The sequence below is a fragment of the Natator depressus genome, chromosome 16, assembly GCF_965152275.1.
Source record: "Natator depressus isolate rNatDep1 chromosome 16, rNatDep2.hap1, whole genome shotgun sequence".
Lineage (NCBI taxonomy): Eukaryota > Metazoa > Chordata > Testudines > Cheloniidae > Natator > Natator depressus.
The window spans coordinates 14,457,618-14,480,165 of NC_134249.1; positions in this window are offsets into that span (position 1 = coordinate 14,457,618).

The following is a 22,548-nucleotide window of genomic DNA, read 5'->3' on the forward strand; positions in this document are numbered from 1 at the left end:
AGAATGCCCCTTGCTTTGTCCTGTCTAGTGCTAAAAGCTGTGCTGACCCATGCCCTGTGCTTTGCCAGGGACTCCATGTGGATGCTGCTCATTTTTCAGCACCACGTTTTCGGGGTTGCTAGCTGAGCCCCACCCTCGCACCACAGAGAGGCCGCATGATCCAGTGGGTAGGGCACTGCACGGAGACCAGAGACCTAGATTCTAGTCCGCACTCTGCCAGGGATCTTCAAATCATTTAACTTCCCCTCCTTTCTGTCTTGCTGCTGTTGTGTATGTACAGTGCCTAGCACCGAGAGGCCTGGATCTCAGTTAGGGTCTCTGGTGCTACTACAACAGAAATAACCTGCAGGTTGTTGAACGCTCCCACACGGGAGTCTGGACTTGCTGTATTCCCAGTCTCATGCTCTCTGCCTTCTTTGTTAGCCATTCTATGCTATGGCTAGGGCCCTACCAAATGCATGGTCCATTTTGGTAAATTTCATGGTCATAGGATTTTAATCATCTTAAATTTCATGGTTCAGATATTTAAATCTGAAATTTCACGGTGGTATAACTGGAGGTCCTGACCCAAAAAGGCTGGGGGGGGGGGTGTCACGAGGTTATTGTAGGGGAGTCACAATATTTTCACTGTTACTTCTGCACTGCTGCTGGTGGCGGAGCTGCCTTCAGAGCTGGGTGCCCGCACAGCAGCCGCCGCTCTGCAGCCATCCCGCTCTGAAGGCAGCGTAGAGGTAAGGGTGGCAATCCTGCACCTCCCCTCCAACGGCCAGACTTCACTCCGTGACACGTTTTCCACAGCTGTGAATTTGGTAGGGCGCTAGCTATGGCACATCATCAGACACCTTGAGCGAATGAATGCACACTCCTGAGACCACCCCCTGCTTATTGGTGCCACTAGAGAGCTGCCTTCTGGGGGATGATGGGGTGTGTTCTGGCATGGGGACTGTCCCCTTACTCTCTCTGGCCAGAGTCAGTCTCAGACTTGTACAATGTGTTTTACTTTGCATTCAAGGCCCGGCTGCGGGTAAAGACCTCGGGCTTAAGGACAGGACACAAAGCAAGTGCGCGCCTTGTCTCCATGGGGAGGTAGATGCTGGAAGACTAGCAGTGAGTTGCCCCAGTTTGGGGAGTGGACATTCCTGATGTGGATCAGTTACCGCACAAAGAGGCGACTAGCCCTAGGCCTGTGGGGGGTGTTGGCCCCTTAGGGCTCCTCCCCATGAAGAGCAGGGCAGAAAGTGAGCCCTGTCAATGTGTTAGCACTAGGTCCAAACCAACCCTCACTCATGCTCGGATCAGAGTCAAACTTTGCAGCTGCTCCCAGTGTCCGGAATGGGCTGAACAAAACACCTGGCGCTGAAGCCTTTTGGATTCCGGATCCTTGGCCAAACTGTGACTCAGCCCCTCTCTGCTTTGTTTCGCTTTAGAAATGCTCCCGCCGCAGCTGGGAATCCGGCGAGTTTGTCGTCTCCCTGCTTCTTTCCCCATTCACGCAGCATGGCCTGTCTTTCCCGCTCCGCGTCTGCCAGTGTGACTCAGCTGGGTGCTGAGAACATGTCCTTTCCCCTAGCGCTGTGCGCAGAGCACAGCACCCGGCCGTCTTTCCCTTTCAGTTCAGACAGTGCCTGGTGCTGCTCTAAGACACAGCGGAGTTTTGGGCGTGGGCGCGCTCTGAAGTCCTGTGGTTAAGCGGCAGAGTTCAACATGAAATGCAATGTGAACTCAGGATTTCCTTTTGAAGTTTGACACCAGGGATTTTCCCCCACCCACTGGGAGGACTGAAGACCAAAAAAAAATCCCCTTTAAACTGCTGGCAGCAGCATGTAAAGAGGCAAAAGTGGGGAGTGTGTGTGGGGGGGAGAATGCCTCTTGTCTCTGCCTGGAAGAATGGCTCTGACTCATGAGCACATGGGCAGGTGAAAACCCTCGGCTTCCCTGGCCGGCCAGCCCTGAATGATCCCTCCCTCTTCAGGGGAGGAGGAGAAGGGCTTGTGGTGTTGGGATGAAAATTTGGAAGGAGAGTAGCTAGTAGCAGACTTTCTAACTCACTGAAGCTGCTCTGGGTGGTGATGGGCCCTGCACAAAACCCACAGACCCCAACTTTGCAGTGGAGGGGAGTCAAAGGAGGTGGGAACCCAGATCTGGATTTTTGGCAGCCATCCTGTAGCTTTAATGTTTGGATCCAGGCTCCGCTCTCCCCTGAAAGTTGAGTAATCGGAGTTGGAATCTGCATCTGCGTTTTGCAGCTGGCCCAGGCTCTGTAACAAACCGAAAGGCTGGGGGTATCCCAAGTTGTGAAGTATGGGGTGGAAGGCTCCTGGATCCAGAGCCAAATAGGAATTGATGCCTTGAGCCCTTCTTGCTTCTGATCCTGCAGTCTGTCCTTGGGCTGGATTCTGACATCCCTACTCACCTGGGTAGGGCCTTGCTCCACAGGAAGCTCATCTGCAGTTAAGGGATCACTTGTGCAGGAAGGTGCTTTGCAATGTGAGGGAAGAGATCAGAATCTGGCCCTGGTTGATTGCACAGTGGCTTCTGACTAAGGCTTGCAGGATCAGGCCCCTTAAATGATAAAACCTCACTACTCCATCAAAGGAGAATGACCACAGAAGAATGCTCCAAGGGCCAGTCAAGAGGTGTGTGTGGAACTCTGGTTTCTTTCCATATGGATATCATGGGAACGTTTTCAGTTCCCCTTTGCCTGGCTTGGTATTTGAAGGATATGCTTTCACTGTAATCACAGGTGACTGCAACTTGTGTAGACATACACAAGCAAGCTTTGGTACCAGAGCAGAGAAGCCCCAGCAGAACCGGCTGGGGCATGGGTGGTATGAATCTGCCTGGAACCCTGGATAATTACCCATGGGCTAGCCCGTGCCCAAGCTCATGCCACCATGTCTTCATTGCTCCAGTAGCTGAGCTAGCTTGATCATGTGTACACAAGTTGCAGTCACACCCGATTGCAGTGTAGATACAACTGATGCAGTGCAGACATGTTGTGCTTTGAGCCCTCAAATAGAACTAGCTTGAAATCTCCTGTGTTTTTTTTTTTTTTTTTGGCGGCGGGGGGTATTTAATCTACCAAGGCTAGAAAATTCTGTGACTGCCCTGGAATTGCTAAATGAACCTGGTCTTGAGTATTGGGTTTGTTCCCTGTGTTGCACTGTTGCAGGGAGCATGAGCACAACTCTAGGTGAGACCTGAACAGCTGCAAGGAAAGGACCATGGGATCCTAAACTCAGCCCCCAATGATCTTTAGCAGAGATGGGCCTAGACTGTGAACTGTGGATTTGAATACAGACTCCCCAAAGGGTTTGCAATTGTCTGGATTGGGGGCTGCAAAGTCCAGGTCTGAATCTGACCCTGAAGCTGGGAGGATACAAATCTGCACATCTGTAGTTCTTAGCCATTGCAGCATGCACCCTATGTGGTCCTATGGCACAGGTTCTTCATATATGGCAGTATGGATTCCACTGTAGGGGCATATGTGCCTTGTGTCCAAAGTGTTTGAATAAGTCTGTTGGGGGCCATATGTGCAGCCAGTGTGTCCTTGTGCTCCCATATGAGGGCCTAAGGGTGGGGTAGTGCTATTCTCCCTCAGTTTCCTCTTACTGCCCCTTGCAGCAAGCTGAACCTGGGGAGTGTTGGACATGCTAGTTTTTTAGCTCTGGCTAATTCTTCTAGAGAACTTCAGGACTCTTCTGATTCTTTGGTATATGACTGCAGTCATCTCAATCGAGCTGTTTGGGTTGAGTATTGATGGTTAGCCCTCCCCCCCGTACAATTACTTCACATGACACTCAAAACCTGTGGGCTTGAAGCCTTGTCCGTCCTGCAGTAGGCGAATTCCCCTGAAAGATGGACACAGCGGGTCTCTCGTTTTTTAGAGAATCGCGATATAGAAGCAGATACTTGGTATCCCCCTTGGTCTCCACAAGGACGCGTGTGTTGAGACGTGAGGCTGAAGCTCAGTCTGCTGGCATGATAGTGAAGTTTTCATCCAGACCCTGAAGAGATGAGCTCCAGAATCCTGCTAGCGGGCAGGCCAGCCACATTCAACCCCACTCCTACAACAAGTCATCACGTTTGAGGGAACTGTTGGAAGCCACCTAAGCTGATTCTGCTGGTAAGACAGATTCCTTGGAATGGAAGAGATTTTCCATTTAGCAGTACAAAACAAGACCCAGTGAGGCCCCAATATGGAAGATCCTTGACTATATGCTGCTCCTGACACATGCAGGACTATCATTTCACTCTTCCAAGGTTCACCATGAAGCAACGTTGATGTGTTGTACTCTGACAACATCTGTACCGATCTTCTTATGTCCAATGCCATTGGAACTCCTCAAGGGCCTCCTTTATACTTATCCTCCAGTTAGAGACCTGGCTCCTAGGTGGAATCTTCATGTTCTCCTCCTAAAACGTAGCCTCCCTCTGAATGACTGCGTACTCAGTACGCTACCTTGCCATCACCTCAGCACAAAGTTAGTGAGCTCCAATCCCTTACTGTTGGACCACCTTACATATCCTTTCCAGAGGGTCTAACAGGAGGTGTTGAGACCGCACTCCATGTTTGTCTCTAAGATGGTCTCTGGTTCAGGTAGAATTCCATCAGTCACTTTGCCAGTCATCTTCTGTTCCTCCCTTGTCTCACATATTCAGGCAGAGTTCCTCTGGGCTGGCTCCCTAGACAGCTTTTGAGGACCAGTGGGCACTGTCCAGGGGTTCTCTACTCAGTGTCCCTCTCTGGATCCCTAGTTTTGAACCTTTTGACCTCCACTCCTGCCCCTGTTCTTCAGTTGTCCCCCCTATTCATTTGGATCCCGGGTCCAGTGGCTCCTCCCACAAGGCTGGGGGAGGAGCTTTTAGATGTGGGCAGGCTTGCACCGGCCCAGAATTCAATAAGGCCAGTCTTCTTCCAGAAGCTGCACTTGACGCCAGGAGGAAAAAAGCTGCATGCTTAATAGGACTGGGCCTTTCTGGCTTTCACCTCACTTCTTTGGCCGTTTCCAGCTAATTGAGAGGCCAAACTCCTCAAACTAAGTGGTGCTCAGTGTGTTTCTAACTGCTATTAGATGGCTGGCAAGCCTCTCCCTTCGAACATCACCAGGCTTATTCCACCAGGGCATAGGCAGCATCTTCTGCCTGCTTCAGGAACGTTCCAATCCCAGACCTGAAAGGCTGCTGTGTGGAGCAACCCCCTGACTTGTGTTAAGCCTTATCCCGCTGCCCTAATGGTGAGTTTGGGAGAGCAGTAAGGCAATCCCTGTCCAACTGATGCAGCTGAAACGCCTCAATCCCACCATCCAGGGAGGACAGTGGTTGCTCTCACTGGCAGTGAGAGCCACACTGATATATGTGCCAAGGGAGGAGAGAGAGGTTACTTACCCTGCAGTAACTGTGGGCTTTCAAGAATGCTATCAGTATGGATCCCATGACTCGCCCTCTGTCTCTGGTCCTAGGAGTCTCTGGGAACGCTGGCTATGAATTGCAAGAGAACTGAGATGGTGGCAGCTGCCCCACCCTTGATCCTCACATGGAAGCATGAGGAGGAGGTACAGGACACATGCCCAGCCCTGCTGGACCGGGGTATTCAACTCCAGTCTCTCCTGGATGGGACACATGGCACCTGCTGTGGGAGCCACATGGACTACAACATCTCAAACTCTTACCGTAAGATGAATAACTGTTCTGTCCCACATGACATGGGACCCTGCTGCCTACATTGGGAGTTTACTTTGCAGGCAGGCTGCATTGCTCCCTGGTAAGCACAGAACTTCTGTGGATTCATGCCAGAGAGGGGAACTTTTTTGAGTGGCTAATAGCACTGGGCATTTGATATGTTTGAAAGGCTGTACAAATATTTAACTGGCAGTGCTTGACTTGGGAAGACCCTCTGCATTGGCAGATGAGTCTAGGGCTAGACTGAGATGCAAGGAAGCTTTAAGGTTTGTAGCAGCTCTTGATAGAAATGAGTCTGATCCAAGCATCTCTCCGCTCTCTTGTGAGGGGGTTTGTATCACAGCAAATAGGTCATAGCTAGAACTAGAATGTGGGCATTGCTAGCTCCCTGCCCATGCTCTATCCACTCGACCGAGGTGGGCAAATGTTTTGGCCCGAGGGCCACATCTGGGTTGGGAAATTGTATGGCGGGCCATGAGCGCTCACAAAACTGCGAGTTGCGGTGTGGGAGGGGGTGAGGGCTCTGGGACGGGGCCAGAAATGAGGAATTCAGGGTGCGGGAGGGGTCTCTGGGCTGGAGCAGGTGGTTGGGGTGTGGGGGAGGATGAGGGCTCTGGCTGGGGGTGTGGGCTCTTGGATGGGGCTGGGGATGAGGGATTGGGGGTGCAGGAGGGTGCTGCTGGTTGGGACTGAGCAGTTCACAGGGCAGGAGGGAGATCAGGATAGGGGGTCAGGGGTGCAGGCTCCGGGCAGCACTTACCTCCAGCAGCTCCCAGAAGCAGCGGCATGTCCCTGCTCTGCCTCCTACACAGGGACATAGCCAGGTGGCTCTGCGTGCTGCCCCATCCGCTGGCGCTGCCCCTGCAGCTCCCATTGGCTGCAGTTTCTGGCCGATGGGAGCTCAGGGGCAGCGTTTGGGGCGGGGGCAGAGTGTGGCGCCCCCTGGCTGCTCCTATGCATAGGAGCTGGAGGGGGGACATGCTGCTGCTGCTGCTGCTGCTGCTGCTTCCAGGAGCCACGGCACACATGGAGCAGGGCAAGCCCCCAACCCTGCTCCCTGGCGGGAACTTGAGGACCAGCGTAAAGTCTGAAGGGCTGGATGTGGCCCCTGGGCCGTAGTTTACCCACCCCTGCACTAGACCATGCTGCCTGTTATGCCAGGCCGGTCGTGATGACAGCTCTGTCTGCGCTTTGTACTTTCAAGGGCATATGTAGCTTTGGGAAGAGAGTCTCCCTGTCCCTTTGGGAACTTTACTCTTTCGTGCTATCTAAACAAAACCCCTCGAGAGAAGCTGGTTAACTAGACCCTCAACTTCCCCCCCACATAGCCTGTGTGCTTGTAAAGCTAGTTATCCACCTCCTACAGCAGGAGCCTTTGACAGAAGAGAGGCAGAGAAACAAGGTTACACCAAGACTTCAACTCCCATCACTAGATTTGCCAACAGTTGGGAGCTTTTTTTTAAGCTCACCTGTTGGGGGGGGGGGGGGAAGGGGTGTAGAGGCCAAGAAACAGCCCCTTAGAGGGCAGATGTGAAAGGTGTCTTCACTGGACAGCTTCAGGAGGGTCCCCAAAGAACAGGGGCTGGGGAGTTACTCTGAGGAGGGGGCAGCTGCTTCTCTGCCCTAACCACTTTCTAAGTGGGAGGGATCAAGTCACTACCCACACCCTTGTGATGCAGGCTGGCTAAGCACCTCTCAGGGCTCTCCTGTACACACCTTTAATGAAAGAGCTCAGTTCTAAAACCTAATCCTCTCAATTGGGGACTTGCCTGTTTTTGTTCTGCCTCCTCCTAAAAGAAGATAGGCTGAGAATTCTCTCTCCATGTATTGCAGCCATGAGTCCTATTTGAAAATAGTTCTGTTAGAATTAGCATTAAGTTTCCAGCAGGCAGATCCCCTGCTGCTGAGTGAGGTCATTTTTAGATGCAAGTGGTACTGAAAATATAAGGGCTGCTTCTCTAAAGAAAAGGAGAGATCTGAAGGCAATAAGTACGAACGCAGGCTCACAAGTCCATGTGCAAGTGCACTTACTAGGGCAGCGTATGCAAAATAGCTAAATGCACAAGCAAATTGCCTTGCTCTTTATTGTACGTGCACCATTGTCTGGCTTGCATGTGCAGCTGGGATCGAATGTGCAAGCATTTGCATGCACACTTTTGTGCGCACATTTTTGCACGCACTCTGCTTTCCTGCTTCAGTCCAGTTGGTGAAAGCAGAAGAAAAACTGACATTACCGTATCTGGAGTAGGTTTGCATTGCACTTTTGCTTTTGGTTTTTAAAGCATGGTTGTTACTTTGACCCCTGAACTCTAAGATGGTGCTGGGTAATTCATGCTTCCCATGACCATGTGTGCTTATGACTTTGAAATCTGCTTTCCACCGGTTGTTCACGGACGGCGAATGCAAAAGGAGAGTGAACAGGGTAGAGCCAATGATCCAGCTCTAAGGAGGTGTAACTCACCCCTTTGCAGAGGACCAACATAGGGCTTGCTCTAGTGGGACTTAAATGGTGCATAGGCTGGGCGTATCCCTGAGGCTAAACTTCTCCCTGCATGAAAAATTGGGGCAAATGCCTCTGAATGAATTGTAGGGAATCAGATCCCTGGAATTTCACAGGTCTTGTGTTTCCAATGCAGCAGTGGGGCTGGTTATAGCCCTAAATACTCAGCACTTAGGCTAGCTATTAGTTTATCTTCCTGGATAAAAGCATTTGGAATAAGACAAATGAACCATTAACAAGAACGATGAGGAAAACATACATAATGAAGATGATTAATACTTTACCTTTCCATCCAAACTACAGTACAGCTGCAGTAATGCATGGATTGAGTTGTGTGGGCAAAGCATTCTGAGATTGGAAAGTGCTATATAAGTGCAAATGTTGCAGTATAACTATCTGATTGCAGGGGAGATTGAGACTGGCAGACTTGTCCTATAAATTGAGAAAGTGACTGGCAACAGGATCTAATGCCTTAAGCTGGTGGGTGAAGGCGTTATTGACCACTGGAGGTCACTTTCTCAATAATACAATACAATCTAACTTTATATTGTGGAGTATCTTTCATGCAGGCTGCTCTACTGCGTTAATGAAATACAAAGTGAAGATGAACATATAGCAGAGGGAGGGTGGGAAAACATGTCTGCAGATGAGAAACAAAAAGAGGTGGAGTTGGAGAGATGCAGAGAGGCTGCTCTGGATAGAGCCTGTTGTAGGGAAGACTGCTTTTGTCCCCCAGGAGGGTGGGATTCTGAAGGGAAAGATTTGTGGTAGATGGGGTGAGAAGCTTTCATGTATAGACTTTGACAAGGCCATAGAGCTTTTAAAAACAAAACTGTTTGATCCTGCAATGAATGGGGAAGCCAGTGGGGCTGTTGAGGAAGTTTTAAAAACTGTACAAACAGGTGGGCAAGCAGGAGCTGGCTGGGAAACGAAAAGAAAACTTATTGGGCTTGTTTTTAAAAAATGACTCCCATCCCTGGTTGTTCAGAGAGGTTCTAATGCACATTCTGGATCGCTGGCTGCAAAACTGCAGCTCAAAATTTTTCATTGGCTTTGAAAAGCAGCTGCATTAGGAACCACACCATGGACTGATAGGTACCCAAGCCCTCTGGATTGCTCCCAGTCTTCTCAGCCAATCTTAGGTTAAAGCAGTGACCCTCACTCCTCAGTGGTTCAGGAGCCAAATTAGCAATCAGCGTTACCCAAAAGAGCCAGTCATGTGAATTCACTATTTCATTTACTAGAGTACTAGTCGCACTTTAAAAAATGTGACGGAAAATATTTAGGTTTTTATATATTATTGCCACAGTAAATCAGTTAATAACATAGTACAAGTTAATAACTTAATTGGTTAATATAGTAAAAGCATCTTGATTGGTTAATAATGAAATCAGTGTTTTAATATCATGGGCTGCAAAGAGCCAGAGGAAAAGCATTAAAGAGCCACCGGCGGCCCATGAACCGTGGTCTGAGTACCACTGCGTTAAAGGCTGCATTCCAGTCATAACCAGAACGTGGGCCCCCTTCTAGAATAGGCTCCAACCTGGAACCAAAACTGCAGGGACAAGATTAAGTCCAGAAGTCTTGCGCTTAATTACTGGGAGCTCCCTAAGTCAAGGCACTGAGACCTGATGGCGTGGAACTTGCTGTCCACTGTTCATGTCTGTGGGACGGAAGAGGTATGTAGATGGAGGGGCTGGTTGTGGCTATCCATGCAGAACTAAGGGCCTGATAGGCTTCCATTGTCTTCCCTGGGCATTGGATCAGGCCCTAGATGGCCAGAATCCCTGTCCCTGTGCACATGGGGCAGGCTCACTGTAAAATCTGCAATATATTCTCTGGCTGGGGAAGGGAATGTTTCTTCCTTGGTGGTTCCAAATCCTGGTCAAGGGATTGGATGGGGGGCTGGCTCAGGGGACTGGAGGGGGAGGGGGACCCTGGCACATGTAGAGTTGATACATCACAAACCTCTGCAAATTTGGGGTTCAGACTGGAGGTTCTGGTTTTGGCTCACTGTTAATTTGACAGCACTTAGAAATCATGGATTCTTTCAAGAAGAGATGCTCCCTGCTCCAAGGAGCTGAGTACAGGCATGGACAGACAGGTTGATAGAAGTTAGAGAAGCGAAAAATCAAATTAAGGGTTTGCCAATTCATCTATCAGTTAAACTATTTTTAACAAATAACGCCTCCTCTTCCCCCTTCCCTGGCTAGGTTTTTGTTCACCAAGGGTTTGTCTACCCAGCAACAAATCCCCCACAGCAGCGAGCCTTGGCGCTCAGGTCAAGGGACTTGGACTTGTGCTGCAGGGCGAAAAATAGCAGTGTCGATGTTTGGGCTTTGAGACCTGGCGGGTGGGAAGGGTCTCAGGGCTTGGGCTGCAGCCCAAACATGAACATGGTTTCTAGCCCTGCAGCATGAGCCCGAGTCAGTTGACGCAAGCCCTGAGATTTGCTGCCGTGGGGTTTCTTTGCTGGGGAAATGTACCCCCAAATTCCAGCTCTGAAGCAAGTGGCGGTGTTTGGTTTAACTCTTTCGACCCCGTGGAAACGGTGTTCATATTGGAAATGCTGATGGCCCTAATGGGCTCCATAACTGTGTCTCATGCCTATAATAAACGATTCCACACTGTGCATCCTAGAAAGTCAAGTAGGGACAGTGAAATTTTCAAACCGCCTTTCTCTTCCAGCTGCCCAGGTCTCCTTAGGTGGAACTAATGGGGTTCCTGTTTTCTCTCCTCGTGCCCATTGATCCAGTGCTGGCAAAAATGGTGTGGTTGGCTATCAAACGTTGCTTGACATTTACTAAGACACACAGAAGGCGAGTGACTCACCATTCCCCTTGGGTTTGCAACCCACAGACTGCTGTTCATTTCACAGTCTACGTAGGCAGCCGAGTGGAGTAAATATGGACTTGGCCTTTTGCAAAATGGGGTCTCCTGTCTCCAAACTGGCAGCATGTTGCAGATCCCCACCCTTTAAATTCTACTTTCTTTTGGGGGAGTTCCCGGTCCCAACCTCAAAGGTGGGGGCTGTGTGTGTTGGGGGGATGTCTCTCTGGCACTGCAGGCCTGAGAGGCTGAACGTGCACACAGCATCTGAAAAGAGCAAATTGCTCCCCCTCTGTCACATGCCAGCTCTGGGGATAAGATGCAAGAAGCCCCCTTCATCACCCACTGGGCTGCACCTCTATAGAGGCACCAGGAAAAGAGCTGTGGTGAATTAATACTGGACATTCACAAATTGGTGCCTTTAAACAATGGGGGCCCCAGGAAAGGGGGGTTTGGATCTGGACCTTGTAATGGTTGCCATTAAAACCATGGACCCTCTTGTTAGAAGTGACTACGGTTACTGTGGCAGTTGCCGCGCTCCTATTGTGAATAGTGTGCAAATACTCATGGCCTCTAACAGGCAATGGTATAGATTGCAATGGCCACCCCTTTCCACAAAACACAATGGGCCCAGATCCTCTGGGTGCACATGGATTTTAATGCATTTCACTGATTTTTACACTAGCTGAGGCTGGCCCAGTTGTACTTCTCAGTAATCTTCTGTATCCCTGGTGTGTTTAGGTCAAATTCTGAAGCCCTTGCTCAGAGGAGGTTTGCCTGGGTAAGGGCCTCTCTGGCTTTGCCCCCGTGCCTTGAATGGGAGTTTTGCCTCCTGAGTAGAGGCTTCAGGGCTTGGCCCTTTATAATTTGGGGATTCTGGATGTACAGACAATGGGATGTTGCTTTTCCTTAACATTATTGGTCTCCCTGTGTGAGCTCCTTGAGGGTGGGCTGGCTTCCTCCACGCTTGGCAAGTGGCTCGCACATTGGGGGGCACAAGTGAAATGCAAATCACAAGGATGTCCCGGGTTGCTGGCATGGTCTTGGGGTTTGTGTGGTGACCTGGGCGTGCCCAGCTCTTGAGCTCCACTGAAGTCAATGAGAGTAACTGTGCTGATCACATGCTAAAGGCCACCCTGGGCTTGCAGTGCTGTTGGATTGAGACTGGGGGGCTCCTCCCCTTAGGTACTTGTTGGGTATGGGAGAGTCTCCTCTCCCATTTTCCATACTGAGAAACATCGCCTGGGAGCCCAAGACAGTGATCAGCACCTTATGTCGACAATTAGTTTTGCGTACTAGGTGCAGAATAATGTGTCTTGCTTTTCTCCCTGCTGAGCTCTCCTCAGCCCTTCCCCTGATGGAGCTGCCTTTTCCGTTTGCCGTCCTGCATGTGAGTGCTTGACAAGAGGGTGGGCCTGAGCTGTGGCACTGGGGTCCTGATCTAAACATCACAGTTTGGATCTCTGCTCCGGTCTCTTGGCGCTTCTCTAATACCTTCTCACTGATCTCTCGCTGCTCTTTGTGAACGTGAATTAATTGTGCCTTGTCATGAGGCAGCATTGTCCCCATTTTATAGATTGGGGAGCAGGAACGGAGGCTCAGATGTTTAGGGACTAGCCCGAGGTCACCTAATGAGCTGGGACTGGGAGCTAGAGTCCAGACTCAGTGCTCTAGCCCCTAGATGACTTGTCTTTCCTTTCCCTGGATCTAACGGGACGACTGACCGGAGGGATGGAGAGCGTGCATTAAGGCATGCTTCAGAGACTGGCCCCAACCCCACCCTTGGGCCCTGCACTGCCTTCAGTAGTGTTCCCCCAGGATTACGGGAGTGGTGTCTGACCCACTGTCTCTAGTGCTGCCTTCCTGGATGGTCATCCTTCCCCAGTTTGTGCTCCTGATAATACAGGCCAGCCTTTGCCCTTGCTGAGCCTCCTTTCTGGGTGTGTTCCCCTGGAGCAGCTGTGTGGCTGCTTTAAGTTATGCTGCAGATGGTGTTCAGTTGCCTGGAGGGAAGGGAGCTCCTCCCACCCCCTGCAAGGCACACAGGAAAACCCTTGCAGCTGAACAGGGGCTGTGGTGGTGACAGGCTGGCCTCGCCCAGAGTGATTGCGACAGCCGACCGGGAGCAGCCGGAGAACGGGCCAGCCCTGAGCGGTGTGGACTGTGAGCCCCCAGGAGCAGCACAAAAGGCAGCGTTAGGCAAAGGCTGCTACCCCTCAAAGTAATGGAGCAGCTTCCCTTAAAAGCCATCTGCAGAAAAACCCTAACTCTTACACTACGGTGTGGTGGTCCAGCTGGGGGGGGGGCCCTTCTGTAGAATGGCGCTTTACCCTCACGCTGGCTCTTTCTGAGGGCTGGGGACCTTTTTCTCCCTGGGTTTGGGTTTGTTTACCCTGGGATTTCTAGCCACGTCTTTACTGTGTTAACACCCATGTGAACTGGAGTGTAGACATACCAGATGTTTTCACTTCTGGCTAGGATCAAACACAACTAGGAGTAAATCATAGGATGGAAGGGACCCTGAGAGGCCATCTAGTCCAGTCCCCTGCACTCGTGGCTGTGTTGGGCCTGCACTGAAGTTTGCAGGGGTTAGTTAGAACATATTGGAAAATTCCAGGGGAAGAAAGGGGATTTGTCTCCCTTTTTTTTTTTTTTTTTTTTGTCTCTGTGGGCTCATTTTCCAGTCTCCCTCTTTCAGTTCCTTTCTCTCCCCTCACCCCCATTAATCTTTAGTTTCAGTCAGTTCTCTGGTGTGATCAAACACAGACATGGTACTCTTATTAACATGGGAAGTCTGAGACTCAGACATGTTTTAAGACCGAACGATCCCCTTCCTGATCATAAGTACCCATCATGCATGAGTGTCCTTTTCCCACATGCCCTCTTGACTCCCTGATTTCTTCTGAATATATAGGCTTAAATCCTGCTCCTCTGAGCACCGAGCTGTGCATACTCCCAGAGAGCACCTGTTTTAAAGCCCATGAAAGCTCCTAGTCACTTTAGTGGGCTTTGGATCAGGCCCATAATGCACAAGACTGTACTGGGCAGCATGGTTGGCAAAGATGCTGATCTGTGCATGACACCCCCTATGAGTGTGCATTCGTCTCCTGGCTGGATCGAATGTATGCTGCAGACTTGGTAAGCATTATTCAGAAGCAGGAAGTGGTGAACTTTACTCCCACTCAGAGGAGTGACAAGGTGAACTCTAGTGTGTGTTGCTGTGGCCAGTCCTCCAATCAATGGTGGGATTCCTTTGGCAGAAGAGATGCTGGGCTATCTCCCTGTTCCTCCTTGCACTGGAGGGTGTGATCTATGCTGGACAGCAATGTCGGGGTCAGACTGTGTTAGCCTGTGTTAGCCTGGCTCTCCCTTTGTGTGAGCCGATTCCTCTTGTGCCTTATTGACGGCCAGACGACTTGTAAGTTTGAGCTTGTCCACAGCGATGAACTGATGCTGCCAAATCGAGGAAGGTTCAAACCTAGCAGAACAATCTGCATCGTTAGACGGTAAACTCCTGAGGGCAAGGAGCGTATCTGCAGTGCAAAGTAGAGTAATGCACAGGGTCTGTAAACAACCTTCTCCAGTCTGATTCCACAGGTAAATCCCAATGTGGGACCAAGCTACTCCGTCACTGGTGGAAATACAAAATCATGCTACTGAAGTCAGTGGCCTCTGAATTTATACCAGAAAGCTGACTTTTTTTTCCTCTCCTCCTTTTGGGGTTGTATTTATCACATTAGTTTACCTTACAGAAACTTAAGGGTCGCCTGGTGATTCAGGCACAGGCCTGGGATTCAGGATATCCCTCTTCTGCCACAGGCTTTCTTGTGTGACCTTGGGCAAGTCACTGCTGTCTCACCTCAGTTCCCTATCTGTAAAATGGGGATACTTTTCTCCTATCTTTTTTGTACACTTTCCTTATTAAGACTGTAAACTCTTCTAAGCAGGGGCTGTGTGGCTGTTTGTACAGAACCTAGCACGACGGGGTTCTGACTTCAGCTGTGGGTGCTACCGTACTAAAAATATTTGGAGGTGACCTGTTTGATATGATTTGCAGCAGCTTCAAGAGGGAGAAGAAATTGGGCTATGGAGGGGAACCTCCTGCTTAAACCCAAGGGTTTCTCCTGTGGACTGTTCTGTGTGGGGGTGCCTCCCATTGCACAGAGGTAGCCAGTGGGAGCCCAGAAGCTTTGGCTAATTACCTAAAGTGAGCAGAGCTTCAGGGAGGGAAATAGGTGTGACCTCTTCGAAAACTTCGCTCCAGAAGGAAAGTTGCTCATGAAAGTAAGTTCAGGAAAGGGCCAGCAAACACGAAAGCTTATGCTCAAATAAATTTGTTTGTTTTTGTCTCTTGTCTCTAAGGTGCCACAAGTACTCCTTTTCTTTATACCACTTCTGGCCTTCCATAGATTCCTCCAAATATCTCTGCTCAGTTTACGGAGCCAATCGAAGGTTTCTCCCTCCCCCCCCCCCCCCGCCCCCCAACTGCTGATTCTGCAGCTCAGCTTGGGATCTGCAAATCAAAAGCTGTTTGATTCCTGCTCATTCCATCCCTTGCAACCAGCAATAAAGACTCTGGAATTGTGGATTAACTGGCAGCTTGGTTGAAGCATAAAGCAGAACAGATTCTACAAACCAAGTTGTCCTCTTGGTTATGCCAGGGCCGTACTGGTCCCTTCAGTGGGGTCAGCCTGGTGCATTGGAGAGGAGAATCTGGTCCTATCCTGTGGCTTGTTCTTCGGCAGCTGTAGCGAATGCACGCCGGGGCTGGCTGTGAGGAGCCTTCAGTAACTGAAGCAGATGTGACTCTGAAGACGTGTAGGGAGCAAATATTTGAAGAACCATTTTTATAAAGTCACTTTTCTGGCCATAAACCACACACCCAACCTCAGCTGGTGCAGTTGCTGTGAACTCAACTGTTTGCTATTCCTGCTGCGCTGAGATTCAGTGGGATTCGGCCAGACGTGCTGGGCTTGTCTTCGTGGGTTTTTTCATTTTTGTTTTTTTGGAAACAGTATTTTGTTCTGTACCAGGGTGAAACAGGAAGTGATTGCTTTTAAATGAGGTGGTGAGATCCTCTCTGCCTTCCCACAGCTCAGTGGCTCTCCCCTTCCTGCATATGCAATAGGTTTCTGGCTGTAAGATTACATTTTCTGGTGTCGTCCCCCCTGCCCCCCCCCCGATCCCCTTAGAGTGGACAGAAGCTGGCCAGAAATGGCTGAATTGCCCTTGCGTTGGGGGAAAGCTTTGCTGGTGTAGGCACCTCCTTGTGCTTGCTTCCAAATCCCTGGTGTAAGATGTAGTGAGAAGGTCTGGGTGTGACCCAATGGAGCTCTGCTAGGTCAATCTATCACTGGCCTAAGGTTATTTCAGGATGCTTAATCAGTGGCATAAACTAGATTTATTCCTCAGCAGCTATAACTAATGCTGAGGCTGGAGGTGCAAGATCAAGGAGTTACAACTGTCTCCCTGGTGCCTCTCCCATTCCCTGCATACAAGCAAACTTGAAAACCCAGCTTGGGGTCTGTAGCCCGTCAATGTCCCGCACGTTCTCCTTGGTGATGTGCTGAATGAAGCCTCTTGAGAAGCAAGGGCTGGGATAGGAAGGAGGCCCGTCAAAGGCACAGTCTCTTCAGATGCTGCGGAGAAACACTTCAGAGGAAAGTCTTGTGGCTGAGGCATCTGGGTTCAATTCCCACCCCTGCCACAGACGCCCTGTGGGACCTGGTGCAAATCACTTAAGGCCAGAGTTTCACAAGGGCTCATCAGCCAGCAGCTGCCACTGAAAATCCACTGTACCTGACCACTGCTAAAATGAAGCTGCCTGGTAAGAGCTGTCAGCTAAGCTGTAAACTGTGAAGGGGCAGAGAAGAGACCGTCAAACCAGTATCACTTTTCCAATTATGCAGGGCCAGGCTTACCGGTGGGTGACCACCCAGATTGCCATGGCCAAGAAGCAGGGCAGGCCTGAGGGGTGAGGCCATGAAAGGGAGCTGAGGGGAATGTTGGGGGAGGCAGCGGGGCTCGAGGGTGCTGGGGGAGGCAGCAGGGGCCAAGGTCACCAAAAGAAAAGCTTGCCTAGGGTGCCATTTTCCCATCCCTGCAACTATAGATGGACTTGTGGGGTGTACGAGAGGCAGGATTGACCAGTGGTTAGGACACTGGCCTGGGATATGGGAGACCTGGGTCCACCATAAATTTCCTGTGTGACCTTAGGCATCTCACGTAGCCTGTCTGTGCCTCCGTCCCTTGTCTGTAAAATGGGGATGATACTTCCTTACTCCACAGGCATGTTGTGAGGGTAAATAAAGCCGTGAAGTGCTTTGAGATCTACTGATGAAAAGCCCCTGTATAGGAAATACGGGGCTTCCATTTACAGGTGACATGGAAAGCACATGATAAAAACATCAGATGCTAAAACAGCCATGTCCCTTCAGGATGTGGCCTGGATTCTGGCACTCTGCAAGGAAGATCTCACTACTTGGTTGACTTTTTGGGTCATTGTCCAATTAGTAACCTTTTCTCTGAAGTGTTGTTGGACTGAGTTCTGTGCAGAACTCCTTGTGAAGTCGCTGAGGGTTTGGCAAAAAGAAAATGGCCCAGAACTAAGCCCCAGATCTGAGATTGATTGGACTGTGCTGTGCAGGGATTCTGTGACGTGGGCAAACATCCACTGGAACTTGGGTCATCCCATCCGAAACTTTCACTTGTGATTGAATTAAAAGTAGTACCTAGGCTTCCGGGTGTCGCTCTTACTCTGTGCATCTGACTGAAGAGGATTCCCTAAAGTTGGCGCATGGAAACACTTTCAGTTCTTTTCAAAATAGTTGAGTAACTTAATTTGAAAGTCAAGCCCACAAAATAAGCTTGTAAACTAACTTCTCATTTTGAGATAAAACCTATCTTACATCAGAAATATTTCCCCCCACTTTCTTCACTCAAGTCCTGGACAAACCCCCTTGATGCCTTCCCATGCATTTGGTAAGGGGGTAATTATGAGGGCAAGATGCTTGATCATTTTTGCTAACTGCAAGGACCAAAGCTTTTGCTAGGGAGAAAGCAGCATCTTGTGAACATCAGGATGCTGGAGTGTTGATTTCATGCTGTTGCTGCAGCAGCCAATACAATCACCACTGTAAGTCTCCTAGTGGAAGGATGTCTGTATGGTGCTGTAGTAATGCACGCAGCTTAAAATCGAATCCGTTGAAACTGTATTGTAAAGCAAAACATGGAACTAGTGAGGTGGAGAGGTAGGGGGGTATTTGGGTAAAGTACAGACCTGGGAGTGAGGAGGTCTGGGTTCTGTTTCCCCTTCTGCTACTTGACACACTGTGCAACCTTGGAGCAAGTCACTCCAAGTAGTTTGATAAGGGACTTAGTAAAAATAGTATCAGGAGGGTAGAGTGGGTGGGTTGCATCTTTATTGTGTCTCATTGACTTTCTGTATCCAATGTGCTCAGTTTGCAAATGTGTGTGTTTAAAAAAAAATATATATATATATCCTGGTAATTGGCAGCCCTGCAAAATCAAGCTAAAATTTGAGTGGCCAAGTGAAGTGGGTGCTTCTTTGCATGTGCATAGCTGCTAGCAATAATGGTTTTACAGGCCAGACTAGGCCTTTGGTTACAGCTATGGAACTCCATCACCTTCAGTCTAGTCCCTCAATGACGCCTGTGCTACCCCCTTGCCGTCAGTGGGTTTACGTGGTTGTACTTGACTGGCGCTTAGTAAACAATTCTGCCGTGGATGGAATAGAGTCCAGCTCCCTGTCCCTTAGCTGTATTGGCTGTGGAGAGCCAAGCGGAGTAAAAGCAAGCAACACATTTTGTCACTAGAGTCAAGCTCTGCTTCTGAATACACAGAAGAAGCAGATGTCTTGAGTCCAAGAGCCAGATTGCTGCTCTCACTTAGTGGTTTTATTCTGGATAACTCCATTGACTTCAGGGTAGTTACTCCTGATTTACATTACTGTAAAATCATAATTGGGCCCAGAAAGTTTTTAGAATCAATCCACGTAGAATCTCCCTAGGCCTCCATTTTTTTCCCCTTCTGTAAAATGCTGCTAAAATGATCAGGGAGGGTTGAGAGTGTAACTATGTAATGTCTAAAGTCTTTTGAGCTTCTTGGATGGAAGTGGCTATAGAAGTACAATATTTTTAATGTGGATCCTCACGGTGAGAGTATGAAGCAAAAGTGTTACCAAAATTGAACTTTTTGTTGCCAAATTTGAAAAGAAAGCATATAGGTATTTTGCATTTATAAAAAAACCAGTGTGCTCTCTAAGTATCTAATGATGGCCTTGCTTGCTAAAGCTGATGGTGAAGATTGGACAGCTCAACTGCTTATACAGAAGGAGAGCTTGGTTCATTGCCCATAGAAATCAGTGGAATGACTCCCATTGACTGCAGTGGGCTTTTAATCAGGAGCTGCAAAAATCAAATGTCTTGATGGTCTGACGTGGATGTCAGTCACTGAGCAGGGGATGCTGAGAGTTTGCATGATCTTAGGTGTAGAGTAGATTCAGGGCATGTGAATTATGGAAATGGCATGCCCATAACATCTGAACAAACCACAAAGCAGCATATCCTCTTGTGGAAATCAAGGCAGGATGGCTTCAAGGGAAGTCTCCATTAGTTGCCCTAGAGTTTGTATAGACACCTCCACCTATGTAGTATCTGTCCTGCCAGTGCTTTGAAACAAGATGGCTGCCTCTGGGTCCTAATGGAGAAGTTGTGAATGGTTTGACAGCAGCAACCTGACTGGGCTGGTGGCTGAGAAACAAGTTAACTGTGTACTAGTATTTGAAGTCCTAACTGCTAAGGATGGAGAAGAATTCGTCTGAAATGGTACAAAAGGCTAAAAGTAGAAGTAACTGTACGTGTGAAGCTGATTGGGAAGAATTTCCCAGTGGTGAGATCTGTTGGACCTAAGAGTAGTTTCCCAAGGGAATTGTGCGAAGTCCCTTGGTTTGAGATGTTTAATGCTAGGCTGAATGGAACACTGGAGAATGTACTTTAGGGAATAACTCTGCATTGGCCAGGAGGCTGGAGATGGACTACATGCTGTAAAGGTCTTCCCCATCTAACTTCTGTGTTTCTGCCGCAGGTGAACAAGTTTATCCCCCTCCCCTATCCTCAAAAGCTGAAATCTGCCTGGAAATGAACAGAGAAGATACTATGGTTAGAGAATACAGAAATTCCCAGAGGATGCCATCAAGAGATTCACCAGTACTATAGACCGAATGAAATATTACAAAATGATAGTGGTTGAAAGGCTACAATCCTGGGCATTCCCTTTGGGTTGAGTGGATTTATTTTTCTGAATACTATTGTGGCGTTACCAGATCAGAACATGAACACAAGGGCTCTCCAGCCATCCGATTTCTACAAGGGTCCCAATGGGAAGATCCAATCTGAAGAATGGACTGGCCATCTGTATATAGCATCAGCTGCAGACTTCAGGGAAGAAACCATGGCAAGTGGTGTCATCCTGCTTTTATTAGCAGAGAGCTCCCTTTTTGGTAGACCTTCACCTGACACTGAATTGCAGAAGAAGGGGCTAGCCAAAACAGACTTTTCAGGAAGAGAACATTGCTGCTGCCCTAATGTATCCAGCAATGCTTGGGCGAAGCTACTGAAATAGGTTTCCTGGCACAACTCTTGAAGTCAGTGGGACCAGGATTTGTTGTCAGGTTGATTGTCCGTTAGGAACTAAGCTGATACAGATGTCCCTTTGGGTGGTGGTGGGAATAGTCACTTAGGTGACAGTTAGTAGACTCCTTTGTGAAGCTGAGGGAATAGCCTGGAGAGCAGAGTTTCCCAGTCTGGAGTCCATGGAGCCCCTCCAGATGGTCTGCATAAAATGGCAAAGCAACTCTTGGTTTGCAAGCAGCGGCGCTTTCTGCCAGTTGTCACCCAGTCCAGGATTTCTCAGCAGTGCCAGTGTCTCTTTCTAATCCGTTTAATATAAAAAATAAAACACCTCTATCTTGCATGGTGTCTTCATGCCTCTGTTGCTGGTTCCTTTCGTGCAAAATCAACAGTGGGCAAACTCCCAAACACCAAAATTCAAGAGGGAGAAATAAATAAAGGATGGAATAAACTGCAAAGTGACAGAGGAGGGCTGCAGACAACTGAGGGGGATGTGGTACTAACAGATGGAAAATCCTACCTCCAGAGACGGGAAACCAACCACACAGACACACATGGGAGGATGTCACCAAACAGCCCCACCCATTGCACTGAGAAGTTCATTTCAGTCTTGTCTAGTAGTATCCTGATGTGACTGTCATGTATCCAGCAATCTGTCAGGGAGGTGTGAAATCTGGAACGAGAGGCTGGAGAAGGAGTGGTCAACAAAAGCATCTGTCTTCTGAGTAATTATACTGAACTCTCTTCATTTGTAGTGTAACCCACATGTAGGTTGTGAGGTAAGTGTCATTATCCCTGTTTCAAAGATGGGGGAGAAATGAAGGTTGAGTGAAAGGTCACATAGCGAGCCAGTGAAAAGCTGGGGGAAGAGGCCAGTCTTCTGGCTCACAGTTCTGTGTGGGGTCCACAGAGTGAGTGAGTGTAATTTTTTTTTTTTTTTTAGAACTACTGTAGTGATCCGACTAGTGGATGAGTAGCTGTCAATACAGCCCTTTATTCTGGATTAAATCACTTTTAAAATCCATATTGGGTACCAATGCTGTTTTAGTATAGACAAGCCCTTAAACAGAAGGTGTTGCTGCTTAATTATATTGGTAAGTTAAGCAGCAAACTCCCTAATGTGGACACAGTTCTATTACAGTAGGAAAGTGCTTATTCTCATGCAGGAAGGGGAATAAACCATACAGATACAGCACATGTTAGACCAGAATAACTACACTGGTAAACCAGCCCCCTAACTGACCTATACTAGTATAATTTTGCTAGTGTAGACTAGGCCTTGGTAACCACTTATGCACTGCACACTTGTTACTGTAGATACCGATTATCATTTGCTAGTAACTGAAACTTGTTATAAACAAACTTAGACCCTCCCACCTGGCCACGCCAACGTGTTAAATGTTTTACCATTCTTCCTGGTGGATTTCTTGCCTGGTCGTGAATGACACATCTTGCTTTTTAAAGGAAATTTGGACACTTCTGTCTTGAATTTTTTATGTGAAACTTGCATAGTATGAGAGCAAGGTCTCTGGCAAGTGATGGGTTTTTCAACCCTTACCTGTAAGTTGTGTCTCAGGGAAGTCTCCAGTGACTGGTCTTCGATAAGTAGCTATGTAAAAAAGACGCCCAATTCTCTCTTGAAAATCTATCTACTTTATTTAGGTGCTTAAATGTGGGCCAGGCTGCAGGTGCAGAACCCTCCTGAGAATTCTAGCCTGCATGGCCAGACTTTTGAAAACTCCGCATGCTGAATGCTGAGCTGTAGAAAACCTGGCTCTTGTTTAGGTGGCTAAATGGAGACTGATTCCTTCTGAAAATCTGCCTATCACGAACAGTGTCCCAGCTGACACAGGCATGTCCCTGCAGCTTTCCTCAGCAGTTCTCAGA